This window comes from Triturus cristatus, chromosome 6 (genome assembly GCF_964204655.1).
Source record: "Triturus cristatus chromosome 6, aTriCri1.1, whole genome shotgun sequence".
NCBI lineage: Eukaryota > Metazoa > Chordata > Amphibia > Caudata > Salamandridae > Triturus > Triturus cristatus.
In genome coordinates, this window is record NC_140589.1 from 1,146,108,262 (window position 1) to 1,146,131,820 (window position 23,559).

Sequence of the window (23,559 nt, forward strand, 5' to 3'; positions counted from 1 at the left end):
TGTCTTTTAATGGAATGTCAGGAATGTCATGTCTTTTATTGGAATGTCAGGAATGTCTTTTAATGGAATGTCAGGAATGTCATGTCTTTTTTTGGAATGTCAGGAATGTCATGTCTTTTAATGGGATGTCATGAATTGTCATGTTTTTTTAAAGGAATGTCAGGAATGTCATGTCTTTTATTGGAATCTCAGGAATGTCATGTCTTTTAATGGATTGTCATGTCTTTTATTGGAATGTCAGGAATGTCATGTCTTTTAATGAAATGTAAGGAATGTCATGTCTTTTAATGGAATGTCATGTCTTGGAATGGAATGTCAGGAATGTCATGTCTTTTATTGGAATGTCTGGAATGTCATGTCTTTTATTGGAATGTCAGGAATGTCATGTCTTTTAATGGAATGTAATGTCTTTTACTGGAATGTCAGGAATGTCATGTCTTTTAATGTTATGTCAGGAATGTCATGTCTTTTAATGGAATGTCAGGAATGTCATGTATTTTATTGGAATGTCAGGAATGTCATGTCTTTTAATGGAATGTCAGGAATGTCATGTCTTTTATTGGAATGTCAGGAATGTCATGTCTGTTAATGGAATGTCATGTCTTTTACTGGAATGTCAGGAATGTCATGTCTTTTATTGGAATGTAAGGAATGTCATGACATTTCTTTTAATGGAATGTCAGGAATGTCATGTCTTTTAATGGAATGTCAGGAATGTCGTATCTTTTAATGGAATGTCAGGAATGTCATGTCTTTAATTGGAATGTCAGGAATGTCATCTCTTTTAATGGAATGTCAGGAATGTCATGTCTTTGTCAGGAATGTCATGTCTTGGAATGGAATGTCATGTCTTTTAATGGAATGTCAGGAATGTCATGTCTTTTAATGGAAAGTCTGGAATGTCAGGAATGTCATGTCTTTTATTGGAATGTCAGGAATGTCATGTCTTTTATTGGAATGTCATGTCATAGAATGGAATGTCATGTCTTGGAATGGAATGTCAGGAATGTCATGTCTTTTAATGGAATGTCATGTCTTGGAATGGAATCTCAGGAATGTCATGTCTTTTATTGGAATGTCAGGAATGTCATGTCTTTTATTGGAATGTCAGGAATGTCACGTCTTTTAATGGAATGTCAGGAATGTCGTGTCTTTTAATGGAATGTCAGGAATGTCATGTCTTTTATTGGAATGTCAGGAATGTCATGTCTTTTACTGGAATGTCAGGAATGTCAGGAATGTCATGTCTTTTATTGGAATGTCAGGAATGTCATGTCTTTTAATGAAATGTAAGGAATGTCATGTCTTTTAATGGAATGTCATGTCTTGGAATGGAATGTCAGGAATGTCATGTCTTTTATTGGAATGTCTGGAATGTCATGTCTTTTATTGGAATGTCAGGAATGTCATGTCTTTTAATGGAGTGTAATGTCTTTTATTGGAATGTCAGGAATGTCATGTCTTTTAATGTTATGTCAGGAATGTCATGTCTTTTAATGGAATGTCAGGAATGTCATGTCTTTTAATGGAATGTCAGGAATGTCATGTATTTTATTGGAATGTCAGGAATGTCATGTCTTTTAATGGAATGTCAGGAATGTCATGTCTTTTAATGGAATGTCAGGAATGTCATGTCTGTTAATGGAATGTCATGTCTTTTACTGGAATGTCAGGAATGTCATGTCTTTTATTGGAATGTAAGGAATGTCATGACATGTCTTTTAATGGAATGTCAGGAATGTCATGTCTTTTAATGGAATGTCAGGAATGTCGTATCTTTTAATGGAATGTCAGGAATGTCATGTCTTTAATTGGAATGTCAGGAATGTCATCTCTTTTAATGGAATGTCAGGAATGTCATGTCTTTGTCAGGAATGTCATGTCTTGGAATGGAATGTCATGTCTTTTAATGGAATGTCAGGAATGTCATGTCTTTTAATGGAAAGTCTGGAATGTCAGGAATGTCATGTCTTTTATTGGAATGTCAGGAATGTCATGTCTTTTATTGGAATGTCATGTCATAGAATGGAATGTCATGTCTTGGAATGGAATGTCAGGAATGTCATGTCTTTTAATGGAATGTCATGTCTTGGAATGGAATCTCAGGAATGTCATTTCTTTTATTGGAATGCCAGGGATGTCATGTCTTTTATTGGAATGTCAGGAATGTCACGTCTTTTAATGGAATGTCAGGAATGTCGTGTCTTTTAATGGAATGTCAGGAATGTCATGTCTTTTATTGGAATGTCAGGAATGTCATGTCTTTTAATGGAATGTCAGGAATATCAGGAATGTCATGTCTTTTATTGGAATGTCAGGAATGTCATGTCTTTTATTGGAATGTCATGTCTTGGAATGGAATGTCAGTCATGTCATGTCTTTTAATGGAATGTCATGTCTTGGAATGGAATGTCAGGAATGTCATGTCTTTTATTAGAATGTCAGGAATGTCATGTCTTTTATTGGAATGTCATGTCTTGGAATGGAATGTCAGGAATGTCATGTCTTTTAATGGAATGTCATGTCTTGGAATGGAATGTCAGGAATTTTCTTGTCTTTTATTGGAATGTCAGGAATGTCATGTCTTTTATTGGAATGTCAGGAATGTCACGTCTTTTAATGGAATGTCAGGAATGTCGTGTCTTTTAATGAAATGTCAGGAATGTCATGTCTTTTAATGGAATGTCATGTCTTTTAATGGAATGTCAGGAATGTCATGTCTTTTAATGGAATGTCAGGAATGTCATGTCTTTTATTGGAATGTCATGTCTTTTAATGGAATGTCAGGAATGTCATGTCTTTTATTGGAATGTCATGTCTTTTAATGGAATGTCAGGATTGTCATGTCTTTTAATGGAATGTCAGGAATGTCATGTCTTTTATTGGAATCTCAGGAATGTCATGTCTTTTAATGGAATGTCATGTCTTTTAGTGGAATGTCAGGAATGTCATGTCTTTTAATGAAATGTAAGGAATGTCATGTCTTTTAATGGAATGTCAGGAATGTCATGTCTTTTAATGGAATGTCATGTCTTTTATTGGAATGTCAAGAATGTCATGTCTTTTAATGGAATGTCATGTCTTGGAATGGAATGTCAGGAATGTCATGTCTTGGAATGGAATGTCAGGAATGTCATGTCTTTTATTGGAATGTCTGGAATGTCATGTCTTTTAATGGAATGTCAGGAATGTCATGTCTTTTAATGGAATGTCAGGAATGTTATGTCTTTTAATGGAATGTCATGTCTTGGAATGGAATGTCAGGAATGTCATGTCTTTTAATGGAATGTCAGGAATGTCATGTATTTTATTGGAATGTCAGGAATGTCATGTCTTTTAATGGAATGTCAGGAATGTCATGTCTTTTAATGGAATGTCATGTCTTTTAATGGAATGTCAGGAATGTCATGTCTTTTACTGGAATGTCAGGAATGTCATGTCTTTTATTGGAATGTCAAGAATGTCATGTCATGCCTTTTATTGGAATGTCAGGAATGTCACGTCTTGGAATGGAATGTCATGTCTTGGAATGGAATGTCATGTCTTGGAATGGAATGTCAGGAATGTCATGTCTTGGAATGTCAGGAATGTCATGTCTTTTATTGGAATGTCAGGAATGTCATGTCTTTTAATGGAATGTCACGATTTTTATTGCAATGTCATGTCTTTTAATGGAATGTCAGGAATGTCATGTCTTTTATTGGAATGTGAGGAATGTCATGTCTTTTATTGGAATGTCAGGAATGTCATGTCTTTTAATGGAATGTCATGTCTTGGAATGGAATGTCAGGAATGTCATGTCTTTTAATGGAATGTCAGGAATGTCATGTATTTTATTGGAATGTCAGGAATGTCATGTCTTTTAATGGAATGTCAGGAATGTCATGTCTTTTAATGGAATGTCATGTCTTTTAATGGAATGTCAGGAATGTCATGTCTTTTACTGGAATGTCAGGAATGTCATGTCTTTTATTGGAATGTCAAGAATGTCATGTCATGTCTTTTATTGGAATGTCAGGAATGTCACGTCTTGGAATGGAATGTCATGTCTTGGAATGGAATGTCATGTCTTGGAATGGAATGTCAGGAATGACATGTCTTGGAATGTCAGGAATGTCATGTCTTTTATTGGAATGTCAGGAATGTCATGTCTTTTAATGGAATGTCACGATTTTTATTGCAATGTCATGTCTTTTAATGGAATGTCAGGAATGTCATGTCTTTTATTGGAATGTGAGGAATGTCATGTCTTTTATTGGAATGTCAGGAATGTCATGTCTTTTAATGAAATGTCAGGAATGTCATGTCTTTTAATGGAATGTCATGTCTTGGAATGGAATGTCAGGAATGTCATGTCTTTTATTGGAATGTCAGGAATGCCATGTCTTTTAATGGAATGTCATGTCTTTTAATGGAATGTCATGTCTTGGAATGGAATGTCATGTCTTTTATTGGATTGTCAGGAATGTCATGTCTTTTATTGGAATGTCAGGAATGTCATGTCTTTTAATGGAATGTCTGGAATGTCAAGTCTTTTAAAGGAATGTCAGGAATGTCATGTCTTTTATTGGAATGTCAGGAATGTCATGTCTTTTATTGGAATGTCAGGAATGTCATGTCTTTTAATGGAATGGCATGTCTTTTAATGGAATGTCAGGAATGTCATGTATTTTAATGGAATGGCATGTCTTTTATTGGAATGTCAGGAATGTCATGTCTTTTATTGGAATGTCAGGAATGTCATGTCTTTTAATGGAATGTCAGGAATGTCAGGAATGTCATGTCTTTTATTGGAATGTCATGTCTTTTAATGGAATGTCTGGAATGTCATGTCTTTTATTGGAATGTCAGGAATGTCATGTCTTTTATTGGAATGTCATGTCTTTTAATGGAATGTCAGGAATGTCATGTCTTTTATTGGAATGTCAGTAATGGCATGTCTTTTATTGGAATGTCATGTCTTTTAATGGAATGTCAGGAATGTCATGTCTTTTAATGGAATGTCAGGAATGTCATGTCTTTTATTGGAATGTCATGAATGTCTTTTAATGGAATGTCAGGAATGTCATGTCTTTTAATGGAATGTCAGGAATGTCATGTCTTTTATTGGAATGTCAGGAATGTCTTTTATTGGAATGTCAGGATTGTCATGTCTTTTAATGGGATGTTTTGGAATGTCATGTCTTTAATGGAATGTCAGGATTGTCATGTCTTTTAATGGAATGTCAGGAATGTCATGTCTTTTATTGGAATCTCAGGAATGTCATGTCTTTTAATGGAATGTCATGTCTTTTATTGGAATGTCAGGAATGTCATGTCTTTTAATGAAATGTAAGGAATGTCATGTCTTTTAATGGAATGTCATGTCTTGGAATGGAATGTCAGGAATGTCATGTCTTTTATTGGAATGTCTGGAATGTCATGTCTTTTATTGGAATGTCAGGAATGTCATGTCTTTTAATGGAATGTAATGTCTTTTATTGGAATGTCAGGAATGTCATGTCTTTTAATGTTATGTCAGGAATGTCATGTCTTTTAATGGAATGTCAGAAATGTCATGTCTTTTAATGGAATGTCAGGAATATCATGTATTTTATTGGAATGTCAGGAATGTCATGTCTTTTAATGGAATGTCAGGAATGTCATGTCTTTTAATGGAATGTCAGGAATGTCATGTCTTTTAATGGAATGTCATGTCTTTTAATGGAATGTTAGGAATGTCATGTCTTTTAATGGAATGTCAGGAATGTCATGTCTTTTAATGGAATGTCATGTCTTTTACTGGAATGTCAGGAATGTCATATCTTTTATTGGAATGTAAGGAATGTCATGACATGTCTTTTAATGGAATGTCAGGAATGTCACGTCTTTAAATGGAATGTCAGGATTGTCATGTCTTTTAATGGAATGTCAGGAATGTCATGTCTTTTATTGGAATCTCAGGAATGTCATGTCTTTTAATGGAATGTCATGTATTTTATTGGAATGTCAGGAATGTCATGTCTTTTAATGAAATGGAAGGAATGTCATGTCTTTTAATGGAATGTCAGGAATGGCATGTCTTTTAATGGAATGTCATGTCTTTTATTGGAATGTCAAGAATGTCATGTCTTTTAATGGAATGTCATGTCTTGGAATGGAATGTCAGGAATGTCATGTCTTTTATTGGAATGTCATGTCTTTTAATGGAATGTCTGGAATGTCATGTCTTTTATTGGAATGTCAGGAATGTCATGTCTTTTATTGGAATGTCATGTCGTTTAATGGAATGTCAGGAATGTCATGTCTTTTAATGGAATGTCATGTCTTGGAATGGAATGTCAGGAATGTCATGTCTTGGAATGGAATGTTAGGAATATCATGTCTTTTATTGGAATGTCAGGAATGTCATGTCTTTGATAGGAATGTCAGGAATGTCATGTCTTTTATTGAAATGTCAGGAATGTCATGTCTTTTATTGGAATGTCATGTCTTTTACTGGAATGTCAGGAATGTCATGTCATGTCTTTTATTGGAATGTCAGGAATGCCATGTCATGTCTTTTATTGGAATGTCAGGAATGTCACGTCTTTTAATGGAATGTCAGGAATGTCGTGTCTTTTAATGGAATGTCAGGAATGTCATGTCTTTTAATGGAATGTCATGTCTTTTAAAGGAATGTCAGGAATGTCATGTCTTTTATTGGAATGTCATGTCTTTTAATGGAATGTCTGGAATGTCATGTCTTTTATTGGAATGTCAGGAATGTCATGTCTTTTATTGGAATGTCATGTCTTTTAATGGAATGTCAGGAATGTCATGTCTTTTATTGGAATGTCAGGAATGTCATGTCTTTTATTGGAATGTCAGGAATGTCATGTCTTTTAATGGAATGTCTGGAATGTCAAGTCTTTTAAAGGAATGTCAGGAATGTCATGTCTTTTATTGGAATGTCAGGAATGTCATGTCTTTTATTGGAATGTCATGTCTTTTAATGGAATGTCAGGAATGTCATGTCTTTTAATGGGATATCAGGAATGTCATGTCTTTTAATGGAATATCAGGAATGTCATGTCTTTTATTGGAATGTCATGTCTTTTAATGGAATGTCATGTCTTGGAATGGAATATCAGGAATGTCATGTCTTTTAATGGAATGTCAGGAATGTCGTGTCTTTTATTGGAATGTCAGGAATGTCATGTCTTTTAATGGAATGTCATGTCTTTTAATGGAATGTCAAGAATGTCATGTCTTTTAATGGAATGGCATGTCTTTTATTGGAATGTCAGGAATGTCATGTCTTTTATTGGAATGTCAGGAATGTCATGTCTTTTAATGGAATGTCAGGAATGTCAGGAATGTCATGTCTTTTATTGGAATGTCATGTCTTTTAATGGAATGTCTGGAATGTCATGTCTTTTATTGGAATGTCAGGAATGTCATGTCTTTTATTGGAATGTCATGTCTTTTAATGGAATGTCAGGAATGTCATGTCTTTTATTGGAATGTCAGTAATGGCATGTCTTTTATTGGAATGTCATGTCTTTTAATGGAATGTCAGGAATGTCATGTCTTTTAATGGAATGTCAGGAATGTCATGTCTTTTATTGGAATGTCAGGAATGTCTTTTAATGGAATGTCAGGAATGTCATGTCTTTTAATGGAATGTCAGGAATGTCATGTCTTTTATTGGAATGTCAGGAATGTCTTTTATTGGAATGTCAGGAATGTCATGTCTTTTAATGGAATGTCAGGATTGTCATGTCTTTTAATGGAATGTCAGGAATGTCATGTCTTTTATTGGAATCTCAGGAATGTCATGTCTTTTAATGGAATGTCATGTCTTTTATTGGAATGTCAGGAATGTCATGTCTTTTAATGCAATGTAAGGAATGTCATGTCTTTTAATGGAATGTCATGTCTTGGGATGGAATGTCATGTCTTTTATTGGAATGTCTGGAATGTCATGTCTTTTATTGGAATGTCAGGAATGTCATGTCTTTTAATGGAATGTAATGTCTTTTATTGGAATGTCAGGAATGTCATGTCTTTTAATGTTATGTCAGGAATGTCATGTCTTTTAATGGAATGTCAGGAATGTCATGTCTTTTAATGGAATGTCAGGAATGTCATATATTTTATTGGAATGTCAGGAATGTCATGTCTTTTAATGGAATGTCAGGAATGTCATGTCTTTTAATGGAATGTCATGTCTTTTAATGGAATGTCAGGAATGTAATGTCTTTTAATGGAATGTCAGGAATGTCATGTCTTTTAATGGAATGTCATGTCTTTTACTGGAATGTCAGGAATGTCATGTCTTTTATTGGAATGTAAGGAATGTCATGACATGTCTTTTAATGGAATGTCAGGAATGTCACGTCTTTTAATGGAATGTCAGGAATGTTGTATCTTTTAATGGAATGTCAGGAATGTCATGTCTTTTAAAGGAATGTCATGTCTTTTATTGGAATGTCAGGAATGTCATGTCTTTTATTGGAATGTCAGGAATGTCATGTCTTTTAATGGAATGTCAGGAATGTCATGTCTTTTAATGGAATGTCATGTCTTTTAATGGAATGTAAGGAATGTCATGTCTTTTAATGGAATGTCAGGAATGTCATGTCTTTTAATTGAATGTCATGTCTTTTACTGGAATGTCAGGAATGTCATGTCTTTTATTGGAATGTAAGGAATGTCATGACATGTCTTTTAATGGAATGTCAGGAATGTCACGTCTTTTAATGTTATGTCAGGAATGTCATGTCTTTTAATGGAATGTCAGGAATGTCATGTCTTTTAATGGAATGTCAGGAATGTCATATATTTTATTGGAATGTCAGGAATGTCATGTCTTTTAATGGAATGTCAGGAATGTCATGTCTTTTAATGGAATGTCATGTCTTTTAATGGAATGTCAGGAATGTAATGTCTTTTAATGGAATGTCAGGAATGTCATGTCTTTTAATGGAATGTCATGTCTTTTACTGGAATGTCAGGAATGTCATGTCTTTTATTGGAATGTAAGGAATGTCATGACATGTCTTTTAATGGAATGTCAGGAATGTCACGTCTTTTAATGGAATGTCAGGAATGTTGTATCTTTTAATGGAATGTCAGGAATGTCATGTCTTTTAAAGGAATGTCATGTCTTTTATTGGAATGTCAGGAATGTCATGTCTTTTATTGGAATGTCAGGAATGTCATGTCTTTTAATGGAATGTCAGGAATGTCATGTCTTTTAATGGAATGTCATGTCTTTTAATGGAATGTAAGGAATGTCATGTCTTTTAATGGAATGTCAGGAATGTCATGTCTTTTAATTGAATGTCATGTCTTTTACTGGAATGTCAGGAATGTCATGTCTTTTATTGGAATGTAAGGAATGTCATGACATGTCTTTTAATGGAATGTCAGGAATGTCACGTCTTTTAATGGAATATCAGGAATGTTGTATCTTTTAATGGAATGTCAGGAATATCATGTCTTTTAAAGGAAGGTCATGTCTTTTATTGGAATATCAGGAATGTCATGTCTTTTATTGGAATGTCAGGAATGTCATATCTTTTAATGGAATGTCATGTCTTGGAATGGAATGTCAGGAATGTCATGTCTTTTAATGGAATGTCAGGAATGTCATGTCTTTTATTGGAATGTCAGGAATGTCATGTCTTTTAATGGAATGTCATGTCTTTTAATGGAATGTCAGGAATGTCATGTCTTTCAATAGAATGTCATGTCTTTTATTGGAATGTCAGGAATGTCATGTCTTTTATTGGAATGTCATGTCTTTTATTGGAATGTCAGGAATGTCATGTCTTTTATTGGAATGTCATGTCTTTTAATGGAATGTCAGGAATGTCATGTCTTTTATTGGAATGTCAGTAATGTCATGTCTTTTATTGGAATGTCATGTCTTTTAATGGAATGTCAGGAATGTCATGTCTCTGAATGGAATGTCAGGAATGTCATGTCTTTTATGGAATGTCAGGAATGTCTTTTAATGGAATGTCAGGAATGTCATGTCTTTTATTGGAATGTCAGGAATGTCATGTCTTTTAATGGGATGTCATGGAATGTCATGTCTTTTAATGGAATGTCAGGATTGTCATGTCTTTTAATGGAATGTCAGGAATGTCATATCTTTTATTGGAATCTCAGGAATGTCATGTCTTTTAATGGAATGTCTTGTCTTTTATTGGAATGTCAGGAATGTCATGTCTTTTAATGAAATGTAAGGAATGTCATGTCTTTTAATGGAATGTCAGGAATGTCATGTCTTTTAATGGAATGTCATGTCTTTTATTAGAATGTCAAGAATGTCATGTCTTTTAATGGAATGTCATGTCTTGGAATGGAATGTCAGGAATATCATGTCTTTTATTGGAATGTCATGTCTTTTAATGGAATGTCTGGAATGTCATGTCTTTTATTGGAATGTCAGGAATGTCATGTCTTTTATTGGAATGTCATGTCTTTTAATGGAATGTCAGGAATGTCATGTCTTTTAATGGAATGTCATGTCTTGGAATGGAATGTCAGGAATGTCATGTCTTGGAATGGAATGTTAGGAATGTCATGTCTTTTATTGGAATGTCAGGAATGTCATGTCTTTTATAGGAATGTCAGGAATGTCATGTCTTTTATTGAAATGTCAGGAATGTCATGTCTTTTATTGGAATGTCATGTCTTTTACTGGAATGTCAGGAATGTCATGTCATGTCTTTTATTGGAATGTCAGGAATGTCATGTCATGTCTTTTATTGGAATGTCAGGAATGTCACGTCTTTTAATGGAATGTCAGGAATGTCGTGTCTTTTAATGGAATGTCAGGAATGTCATGTCTTTTAATGGAATGTCATGTCTTTTAATGGAATGTCAGGAATGTCATGTCTTTTATTGGAATGTCATGTCTTTTAATGGAATGTCATGTCTTTTATTGGAATGTCAGGAATGTCATGTCTTTTATTGGAATGTCATGTCTTTTAATGGAATGTCAGGAATGTCATGTCTTTTATTGGAATGGCAGGAATGTCATGTCTTTTATTGGAATGTCAGGAATGTCATGTCTTTTAATGGAATGTCTGGAATGTCAAGTCTTTTAAAGGAATGTCATGTCTTTTATTGGAATGTCAGGAATGTCATGTCTTTTATTGGAATGTCATGTCTTTTAATGGAATGTCAGGAATGTCATGTCTTTTAATGGGATGTCAGGAATGTCATGTCTTTTAATGGAATGTCAGGAATGTCATGTCTTTTATTGGAATGTCAGGAATGTCATGTCTTTTAATGGAATGTCATGTCTTGGAATGGAATGTCAGGAATGTCATGTCTTTTATTGGAATGTCAGGAATGTCATGTCTTTTAATGGAATGTCATGTCTTTTAATGGAATGTCAGGAATGTCATGTCTTTTAATGGAATGGCATGTCTTTTATTGGAATGTCAGGAATGTCATGTCTTTTAATGGAATGTCAGGAATGTCAGGAATGTCATGTCTTTTATTGAAATGTCATGTCTTTTAATGGAATGTCTGGAATGTCATGTCTTTTGTTGGAATGTCATGTCTTTTAATGGAATGTCAGGAATGTCATGTCTTTTATTGGAATGTCAGTAATGGCATGTCTTTTATTGGAATGTCATGTCTTTTAATGGAATGTCAGGAATGTCATGTCTTTTAATGGAATGTCAGGAATGTCATGTCTTTTAATGGAATGTCAGGAATGTCATGTCTTTTAATGGAATGTCAGGAATGTCATGTCTTTCAATGGAATGTCATGTCTTTTAATGGAATGTCAGGAATGTCATGTCTTTTATTGGAATGTCATGTCTTTTAATGGAATGTCTGGAATGTCATGTCTTTTATTGGAATGTCAGGAATGTCATGTCTTTTATTGGAATGTCATGTCTTTTAATGGAATGTCAGGAATGTCATGTCTTTTATTGGAATGTCAGGAATGTCATGTCTTTTATTGGAATGTCAGGAATGTCATGTCTTTTAATGGAATGTCTGGAATGTCAAGTCTTTTAAAGGAATGTCAGGAATGTCATGTCTTTTATTGGAATGTCAGGAATGTCATGTCTTTTAATGGAATGTCATGTCTTTTAATGGAATGTCAAGAATGTCATGTCTTTTAATGGAATGGCATGTCTTTTATTGGAATGTCAGGAATGTCATGTCTTTTATTGGAATGTCAGGAATGTCATGTCTTTTAATGGAATGTCAGGAATGTCAGGAATGTCATGTCTTTTATTGGAATGTCATGTCTTTTAATGGAATGTCTGGAATGTCATGTCTTTTATTGGAATGTCAGGAATGTCATGTCTTTTATTGGAATGTCATGTCTTTTAATGGAATGTCAGGAATGTCATGTCTTTTATTGGAATGTCAGTAATGGCATGTCTTTTATTGGAATGTCATGTCTTTTAATGGAATGTCAGGAATGTCATGTCTTTTAATGGAATGTCAAGAATATCATGTCTTTTATTGGAATGTCAGGAATGTCTTTTAATGGAATGTCAGGAATGTCATGTCTTTTAATGGAATGTCAGGAATGTCATGTCTTTTATTGGAATGTCAGGAATGTCTTTTATTGGAATGTCAGGAATGTCATGTCTTTTAATGGAATGTCAGGATTGTCATGTCTTTTAATGGAATGTCAGGAATGTCATGTCTTTTATTGGAATCTCAGGAATGTCATGTCTTTTAATGGAATGTCATGTCTTTTATTGGAATGTCAGGAATGTCATGTCTTTTAATGCAATGTATGGAATGTCATGTCTTTTAATGGAATGTCATGTCTTGGAATGGAATGTCAGGAATGTCATGTCTTTTATTGGAATGTCTGGAATGTCATGTCTTTTATTGGAATGTCAGGAATGTCATGTCTTTTAATAAAATGTAATGTCTTTTATTGGAATGTCAAGAATGTCATGTCTTTTAATGTTGTGTCAGGAATGTCATGTCTTTTAATGGAATGTCAGGAATGTCATGTCTTTTAATGGAATGTCAGGAATGTCATATATTTTATTGGAATGTCAGGAATGTCATGTCTTTTAATGGAATGTCAGGAATGTCATGTCTTTTAATGGAATGTCATGTCTTTTAATGGAATGTCAGGAATGTAATGTCTTTTAATGGAATGTCAGGAATGTCATGTCTTTTAATGGAATGTCATGTCTTTTACTGGAATGTCAGGAATGTCATGTCTTTTATTGGAATGTAAGGAATGTCATGACCTGTCTTTTAATGGAATATCAGGAATGTCACGTCTTTTACTGGAATGTCAGGAATGTTGTATCTTTTAATGGAATGTCAGGAATGTCATGTCTTTTAAAGGAATGTCATGTCTTTTATTGGAATGTCAGGAATGTCATGTCTTTTATTGGAATGTCATGTCTTTTAATGGAATGTCAGGAATGTCATGTCTTTTAATGGAATGTCATGTCTTTTAATGGAATGTAAGGAATGTCATGTCTTTTAATGGAATGTCAGGAATGTCATGTCTTTTAATGGAATGTCATGTCTTTTACTGGAATGTCAGGAATGTCATGTCTTTTATTGGAATGTAAGGAATGTCATGACATGTCTTTTAATGGAATGTCAGGAATGTCACGTCTTTTAATGGAATGTCAGGAATGTTGTATCTTTTAATGGAATGTCAGGAATGTCATGTCTTTTAAAGGAAGGTCATGTGTTTTATTGGAATGTCAGGAATGTCATGTCTTTTAATGGAATGTCATGTCTTTTAATGGAATGTCAGGAATGTCATGTCTTTTAATGGAATGGCATGTCTTTTATTGGAATGTCAGGAATGTCATATATTTTATTGGAATGTCAGGAATGTCATGTCTTTTAATGGAATGTCAGGAATGTCATGTCTTTTAATGGAATGTCAGGAATGTCATGTCTGTTAATGGAATGTCATGTCTTTTACTGGAATGTCAGGAATGTCATGTCTTTTATTGGAATGTAAGGAATGTCATGACATGTCTTTTAATGGAATGTCAGGAATGTCATGTCTTTTAATGGAATGTCAGGAATGTCGTATCTTTTAATGGAATGTCAGGAATGTCATGTCTTTAATTGGAATGTCAGGAATGTCATCTCTTTTAATGGAATGTCAGGAATGTCATGTCTTTGTCAGGAATGTCATGTCTTGGAATGGAATGTCATGTCTTTTAATGGAATGTCAGGAATGTCATGTCTTTTAATGGAAAGTCTGGAATGTTAGGAATGTCATGTCTTTTATTGGAATGTCAGGAATGTCATGTCTTTTATTGGAATGTCATGTCATAGAATGGAATGTCATGTCTTGGAATGGAATGTCAGGAATGTCATGTCTTTTAATGGAATGTCATGTCTTGGAATGGAATCTCAGGAATGTCATTTCTTTTATTGGAATGCCAGGGATGTCATGTCTTTTATTGGAATGTCAGGAATGTCACGTCTTTTAATGGAATGTCAGGAATGTCGTGTCTTTTAATGGAATGTCAGGAATGTCATGTCTTTTATTGGAATGTCAGGAATGTCATGTCTTTTAATGGAATGTCAGGAATGTCAGGAATGTCATGTCTTTTATTGGAATACCAGGAATGTCATGTCTTTTATTGGAATGTCATGTCTTGGAATGGAATGTCAGGAATGTCATGTCTTTTAATGGAATGTCATGTCTTGGAATGGAATGTCAGGAATGTCATGTCTTTTATTAGAATGTCAGGAATGTCATGTCTTTTATTGGAATGTCATGTCTTGGAATGGAATGTCAGGAATGTCATGTCTTTTAATGGAATGTCATGTCTTGGAATGGAATGTCAGGAATTTTCTTGTCTTTTATTGGAATGTCAGGAATGTCATGTCTTTTATTGGAATGTCAGGAATGTCACGTCTTTTAATGGAATGTCAGGAATGTCGTGTCTTTTAATGAAATGTCAGGAATGTCATGTCTTTTAATGGAATGTCATGTCTTTTAATGGAATGTCAGGAATGTCATGTCTTTTAATGGAATGTCAGGAATGTCATGTCTTTTATTGGAATGTCATGTCTTTTAATGGAATGTCAGGAATGTCATGTCTTTTATTGGAATGTCATGTCTTTTAATGGAATGTCAGGATTGTCATGTCTTTTAATGGAATGTCAGGAATGTCATGTCTTTTATTGGAATCTCAGGAATGTCATGTCTTTTAATGGAATGTCATGTCTTTTATTGGAATGTCAGGAATGTTATGTCTTTTAATGAAATGTAAGGAATGTCATGTCTTTTAATGGAATGTCAGGAATGTCATGTCTTTTAATGGAATGTCATGTCTTTTATTGGAATGTCAAGAATGTCATGTCTTTTAATGGAATGTCATGTCTTGGAATGGAATGTCAGGAATGTCATGTCTTGGAATGGAATGTCAGGAATGTCATGTCTTTTATTGGAATGTCTGGAATGTCATGTCTTTTAATGGAATGTCAGGAATGTCATGTCTTTTAATGGAATGTCAGGAATGTTATGTCTTTTAATGGAATGTCATGTCTTGGAATGGAATGTCAGGAATGTCATGTCTTTTAATGGAATGTCAGGAATGTCATGTATTTTATTGGAATGTCAGGAATGTCATGTCTTTTAATGGAATGTAAGGAATGTCATGTCTTTTAATGGAATGTCAGGAATGTCATGTCTTTTAATGGAATGTCATGTCTTTTAATGGAATGTCAGGAATGTCATGTCTTTTACTGGAATGTCAGGAATGTCATGTCTTTTATTGGAATGTCAAGAATGTCATGTCATGCCTTTTATTGGAATGTCAGGAATGTCACGTCTTGGAATGGAATGTCATGTCTTGGAATGGAATGTCATGTCTTGGAATGGAATGTCAGGAATGTCATGTCTTGGAATGTCAGGAATGTCATGTCTTTTATTGGAATGTCAGGAATGTCATGTCTTTTAATGGAATGTCACGATTTTTATTGCAATGTCATGTCTTTTAATGGAATGTCAGGAATGTCATGTCTTTTATTGGAATGTGAGGAATGTCATGTCTTTTATTGGAATGTCAGGAATGTCATGTCTTGGAATGGAATGTCAGGAATGTCATGTCTTTTAATGGAATGTCAGGAATGTCATGTATTTTATTGGAATGTCAGGAATGTCATGTCTTTTAATGGAATGTCAGGAATGTCATGTCTTTTAATGGAATGTCAGGAATGTCATGTCTTTTAATGGAATGTCATGTCTTTTAATGGAATGTCAGGAATGTCATGTCTTTTACTGGAATGTCAGGAATGTCATGTCTTTTATTGGAATGTCAAGAATGTCATGTCATGTCTTTTATTGGAATGTCAGGAATGTCACGTCTTGGAATGGAATGTCATGTCTTGGAATGGAATGTCATGTCTTGGAATGGAATGTCAGGAATGTCATGTCTTGGAATGTCAGGAATGTCATGTCTTTTATTGGAATGTCAGGAATGTCATGTCTTTTAATGGAATGTCACGATTTTTATTGCAATGTCATGTCTTTTAATGGAATGTCAGGAATGTCATGTCTTTTATTGGAATGTGAGGAATGTCATGTCTTTTATTGGAATGTCAGGAATGTCATGTCTTTTAATGAAATGTCAGGAATGTCATGTCTTTTAATGGAATGTCATGTCTTGGAATGGAATGTCAGGAATGTCATGTCTTTTATTGGAATGTCAGGAATGCCATGTCTTTTAATGGAATGTCATGTCTTTTAATGGAATGTCATGTCTTGGAATGGAATGTCATGTCTTTTATTGGATTGTCAGGAATGTCATGTCTTTTATTGGAATGTCAGGAATGTCATGTCTTTTAATGGAATGTCTGGAATGTCAAGTCTTTTAAAGGAATGTCAGGAATATCATGTCTTTTATTGGAATGTCAGGAATGTCATGTCTTTTATTGGAATGTCATGTCTTTTAATTGAATGTCAGGAATGTCATGTCTTTTAATGAGATGTCAGGAATGTCATGTCTTTTAATGGAATGTCAGGAATGTCATGTCTTTTATTGGAATGTCAGGAATGTCATGTCTTTTAATGGAATGGCATGTCTTTTAATGGAATGTCAGGAATGTCATGTATTTTAATGGAATGGCATGTCTTTTATTGGAATGTCAGGAATGTCATGTCTTTTATTGGAATGTCAGGAATGTCATGTCTTTTAATGGAATGTCAGGAATGTCAGGAATGTCATGTCTTTTATTGGAATGTCATGTCTTTTAATGGAATGTCTGGAATGTCATGTCTTTTATTGGAATGTCAGGAATGTCATGTCTTTTATTGGAATGTCATGTCTTTTAATGGAATGTCAGGAATGTCATGTCTTTTATTGGAATGTCAGTAATGGCATGTCTTTTATTGGAATGTCATGTCTTTTAATGGAATGTCAGGAATGTCATGTCTTTTAATGGAATGTCAGGAATGTCATGTCTTTTATTGGAATGTCATGAATGTCTTTTAATGGAATGTCAGGAATGTCATGTCTTTTAATGGAATGTCAGGAATGTCATGTCTTTTATTGGAATGTCAGGAATGTCTTTTATTGGAATGTCAGGATTGTCATGTCTTTTAATGGGATGTCATGGAATGTCATGTCTTTAATGGAATGTCAGGATTGTCATGTCTTTTAATGGAATGTCAGGAATGTCATGTCTTTTATTGGAATCTCAGGAATGTCATGTCTTTTAATGGAATGTCATGTCTTTTATTGGAATGTCAGGAATGTCATGTCTTTTAATGAAATGTAAGGAATGTCATGTCTTTTAATGGAATGTCATGTCTTGGAATGGAATGTCAGGAATGTCATGTCTTTTATTGGAATGTCTGGAATGTCATGTCTTTTATTGGAATGTCAGGAATGTCATGTCTTTTAATGGAATGTAATGTCTTTTATTGGAATGTCAGGAATGTCATGTCTTTTAATGTTATGTCAGGAATGTCATGTCTTTTAATGGAATGTCAGAAATGTCATGTCTTTTAATGGAATGTCAGGAATATCATGTATTTTATTGGAATGTCAGGAATGTCATGTCTTTTAATGGAATGTCAGGAATGTCATGTCTTTTAATGGAATGTCAGGAATGTCATGTCTTTTAATGGAATGTCATGTCTTTTAATGGAATGTTAGGAATGTCATGTCTTTTAATGGAATGTCAGGAATGTCATGTCTTTTAATGGAATGTCATGTCTTTTACTGGAATGTCAGGAATGTCATATCTTTTATTGGAATGTAAGGAATGTCATGACATGTCTTTTAATGGAATGTCAGGAATGTCACGTCTTTAAATGGAATGTCAGGATTGTCATGTCTTTTAATGGAATGTCAGGAATGTCATGTCTTTTATTGGAATCTCAGGAATGTCATGTCTTTTAATGGAATGTCATGTATTTTATTGGAATGTCAGGAATGTCATGTCTTTTAATGAAATGGAAGGAATGTCATGTCTTTTAATGGAATGTCAGGAATGGCATGTCTTTTAATGGAATGTCATGTCTTTTATTGGAATGTCAAGAATGTCATGTCTTTTAATGGAATGTCATGTCTTGGAATGGAATGTCAGGAATGTCATGTCTTTTATTGGAATGTCATGTCTTTTAATGGAATGTCTGGAATGTCATGTCTTTTATTGGAATGTCAGGAATGTCATGTCTTTTATTGGAATGTCATGTCGTTTAATGGAATGTCAGGAATGTCATGTCTTTTAATGGAATGTCATGTCTTGGAATGGAATGTCAGGAATGTCATGTCTTGGAATGGAATGTTAGGAATATCATGTCTTTTATTGGAATGTCAGGAATGTCATGTCTTTGATAGGAATGTCAGGAATGTCATGTCTTTTATTGAAATGTCAGGAATGTCATGTCTTTTATTGGAATGTCATGTCTTTTACTGGAATGTCAGGAATGTCATGTCATGTCTTTTATTGGAATGTCAGGAATGTCATGTCATGTCTTTTATTGGAATGTCAGGAATGTCACGTCTTTTAATGGAATGTCAGGAATGTCGTGTCTTTTAATGGAATGTCAGGAATGTCATGTCTTTTAATGGAATGTCATGTCTTTTAAAGGAATGTCAGGAATGTCATGTCTTTTATTGGAATGTCATGTCTTTTAATGGAATGTCTGGAATGTCATGTCTTTTATTGGAATGTCAGGAATGTCATGTCTTTTATTGGAATGTCATGTCTTTTAATGGAATGTCAGGAATGTCATGTCTTTTATTGGAATGTCAGGAATGTCATGTCTTTTATTGGAATGTCAGGAATGTCATGTCTTTTAATGGAATGTCTGGAATGTCAAGTCTTTTAAAGGAATGTCAGGAATGTCATGTCTTTTATTGGAATGTCAGGAATGTCATGTCTTTTATTGGAATGTCATGTCTTTTAATGGGATATCAGGAATGTCATGTCTTTTAATGGAATGTCAGGAATGTCATGTCTTTTATTGGAATGTCATGTCTTTTAATGGAATGTCATGTCTTGGAATGGAATGTCAGGAATGTCCTGTCTTTTAATGGAATGTCAGGAATGTCGTGTCTTTTATTGGAATGTCAGGAATGTCATGTCTTTTAATGGAATGTCATGTCTTTTAATGGAATGTCAAGAATGTCATGTCTTTTAATGGAATGGCATGTCTTTTATTGGAATGTCAGGAATGTCATGTCTTTTAATGGAATGTCAGGAATGTCAGGAATGTCATGTCTTTTATTGGAATGTCATGTCTTTTAATGGATGTCTGGAATGTCATGTCTTTTATTGGAATGTCAGGAATGTCATGTCTTTTATTGGAATGTCATGTCTTTTAATGGAATGTCAGGAATGTCATGTCTTTTATTGGAATGTCAGTAATGGCATGTCTTTTATTGGAATGTCATGTCTTTTAATGGAATGTCAGGAATGTCATGTCTTTTAATGGAATGTCAGGAATGTCATGTCTTTTATTGGAATGTCAGGAATGTCTTTTAATGGAATGTCAGGAATGTCATGTCTTTTAATGGAATGTCAGGAATGTCATGTCTTTTATTGGAATGTCAGGAATGTCTTTTATTGGAATGTCAGGAATGTCATGTCTTTTAATGGGATGTCATGGAATGTCATGTCTTTTAATGGAATGTCAGGATTGTCATGTCTTTTAATGGAATGTCAGGAATGTCATGTCTTTTATTGGAATCTCAGGAATGTCATGTCTTTTAATGGAATGTCATGTCTTTTATTGGAATGTCAGGAATGTCATGTCTTTTAATGCAATGTAAGGAATGTCATGTCTTTTAATGGAATGTCATGTCTTGGAATGGAATGTCAGGAATGTCATGTCTTTTATTGGAATGTCTGGAATGTCATGTCTTTTATTGGAATGTCAGGAATGTCATGTCTTTTAATGGAATGTAATGTCTTTTATTGGAATGTCAGGAATGTCATGTCTTTTAATGTTATGTCAGGAATGTCATGTCTTTTAATGGAATGTCAGGAATGTCATGTCTTTTAATGGAATGTCAGGAATGTCATATATTTTATTGGAATGTCAGGAATGTCATGTCTTTTAATGGAATGTCAGGAATGTAATGTCTTTTAATGGAATGTCATGTCTTTTAATGGAATGTCAGGAATGTAATGTCTTTTAATGGAATGTCAGGAATGTCATGTCTTTTAATGGAATGTCAGGAATGTCATGTCTTTTAATGGAATGTCATGTCTTTTAAAGGAATGTCAGGAATGTCATGTCTTTTATTGGAATGTCATGTCTTTTAATGGAATGTCTGGAATGTCATGTCTTTTATTGGAATGTCAGGAATGTCATGTCTTTTATTGGAATGTCATGTCTTTTAATGGAATGTCAGGAATGTCATGTCTTTTATTGGAATGTCAGGAATGTCATGTCTTTTATTGGAATGTCAGGAATGTCATGTCTTTTAATGGAATGTCTGGAATGTCAAGTCTTTTAAAGGAATGTCAGGAATGTCATGTCTTTTATTGGAATGTCAGGAATGTCATGTCTTTTATTGGAATGTCATGTCTTTTAATGGAATGTCAGGAATGTCATGTCTTTTAATGGGATATCAGGAATGTCATGTCTTTTAATGGAATGTCAGGAATGTCATGTCTTTTATTGGAATGTCATGTCTTTTAATGGAATGTCATGTCTTGGAATGGAATGTCAGGAATGTCCTGTCTTTTAATGGAATGTCAGGAATGTCGTGTCTTTTATTGGAATGTCAGGAATGTCATGTCTTTTAATGGAATGTCATGTCTTTTAATGGAATGTCAAGAATGTCATGTCTTTTAATGGAATGGCATGTCTTTTATTGGAATGTCAGGAATGTCATGTCTTTTATTGGAATGTCAGGAATGTCATGTCTTTTAATGGAATGTCAGGAATGTCAGGAATGTCATGTCTTTTATTGGAATGTCATGTCTTTTAATGGATGTCTGGAATGTCATGTCTTTTATTGGAATGTCAGGAATGTCATGTCTTTTATTGGAATGTCATGTCTTTTAATGGAATGTCAGGAATGTCATGTCTTTTATTGGAATGTCAGTAATGGCATGTCTTTTATTGGAATGTCATGTCTTTTAATGGAATGTCAGGAATGTCATGTCTTTTAATGGAATGTCAGGAATGTCATGTCTTTTAGTGGAATGTCAGGAATGTCTTTTAATGGAATGTCAGGAATGTCATGTCTTTTAATGGAATGTCAGGAATGTCATGTCTTTTATTGGAATGTCAGGAATGTCTTTTATTGGAATGTCAGGAATGTCATGTCTTTTAATGGGATGTCATGGAATGTCATGTCTTTTAATGGAATGTCAGGATTGTCATGTCTTTTAATGGAATGTCAGGAATGTCATGTCTTTTATTGGAATCTCAGGAATGTCATGTCTTTTAATGGAATGTCATGTCTTTTATTGGAATGTCAGGAATGTCATGTCTTTTAATGCAATGTAAGGAATGTCATGTCTTTTAATGGAATGTCATGTCTTGGAATGGAATGTCAGGAATGTCATGTCTTTTATTGGAATGTCTGGAATGTCATGTCTTTTATTGGAATGTCAGGAATGTCATGTCTTTTAATGGAATGTAATGTCTTTTATTGGAATGTCAGGAATGTCATGTCTTTTAATGTTATGTCAGGAATGTCATGTCTTTTAATGGAATGTCAGGAATGTCATGTCTTTTAATGGAATGTCAGGAATGTCATATATTTTAATGGAATGTCAGGAATGTCATGTCTTTTAATGGAATGTCAGGAATGTCATGTCTTTTAATGGAATGTCAGGAATGTCATGTCTTTTAATGGAATGTCATGTCTTTTAATGGAATGTCAGGAATGTCATGTCTTTTAATGGAATGTCAGGAATGTCATGTCTTTTAATGGAATGTCATGTCTTTTACTGGAATGTCAGGAATGTCATGTCTTTTATTGGAATGTAAGGAATGTCATGACATGTCTTTTAATGGAATGTCAGGAATGTCACGTCTTTTAATGGAATGTCAGGAATGTTGTATCTTTTAATGGAATGTCAGGAATGTCATGTCTTTTAAAGGAATGTCATGTCTTTTATTGGAATGTCAGGAATGTCATGTCTTTTATTGGAATGTCAGGAATGTCATGTCTTTTAATGGAATGTCAGGAATGTCATGTCTTTTAATGGAATGTCATGTCTTTTAATGGAATGTAAGGAATGTCATGTCTTTTAATGGAATGTCAGGAATGTCATGTCTTTTAATGGAATGTCATGTCTTTTACTGGAATGTCAGGAATGTCATGTCTTTTATTGGAATGTAAGGAATGTCATGACATGTCTTTTAATGGAATGTCAGGAATGTCACGTCTTTTAATGGAATGTCAGGAATGTTGTATCTTTTAATGGAATGTCAGGAATATCATGTCTTTTAAAGGAAGGTCATGTCTTTTATTGGAATATCAGGAATGTCATGTCTTTTATTGGAATGTCAGGAATGTCATATCTTTTAATGGAATGTCATGTCTTGGAATGGAATGTCAGGAATGTCATGTCTTTTAATGGAATGTCAGGAATGTCATGTCTTTTATTGGAATGTCAGGAATGTCATGTCTTTTAATGGAATGTCATATCTTTTAATGGAATGTCAGGAATGTCATGTCTTTCAATAGAATGTCATGTCTTTTATTGGAATGTCAGGAATGTCATGTCTTTTATTGGAATGTCATGTCTTTTATTGGAATGTCAGGAATGTCATGTCTTTTATTGGAATGTCATGTCTTTTAATTGAATGTCAGGAATGTCATGTCTTTTATTGGAATGTCAGTAATGTCATGTCTTTTATTGGAATGTCATGTCTTTTAATGGAATGTCAGGAATGTCATGTCTCTGAATGGAATGTCAGGAATGTCATGTATTTTATGGAATGTCAGGAATGTCTTTTAATGGAATGTCAGGAATGTCATGTCTTTTATTGGAATGTCAGGAATGTCATGTCTTTTAATGGGATGTCATGGAATGTCATGTCTTTTAATGGAATGTCAGGATTGTCATGTCTTTTAATGGAATGTCAGGAATATCATATCTTTTATTGGAATCTCAGGAATGTCATGT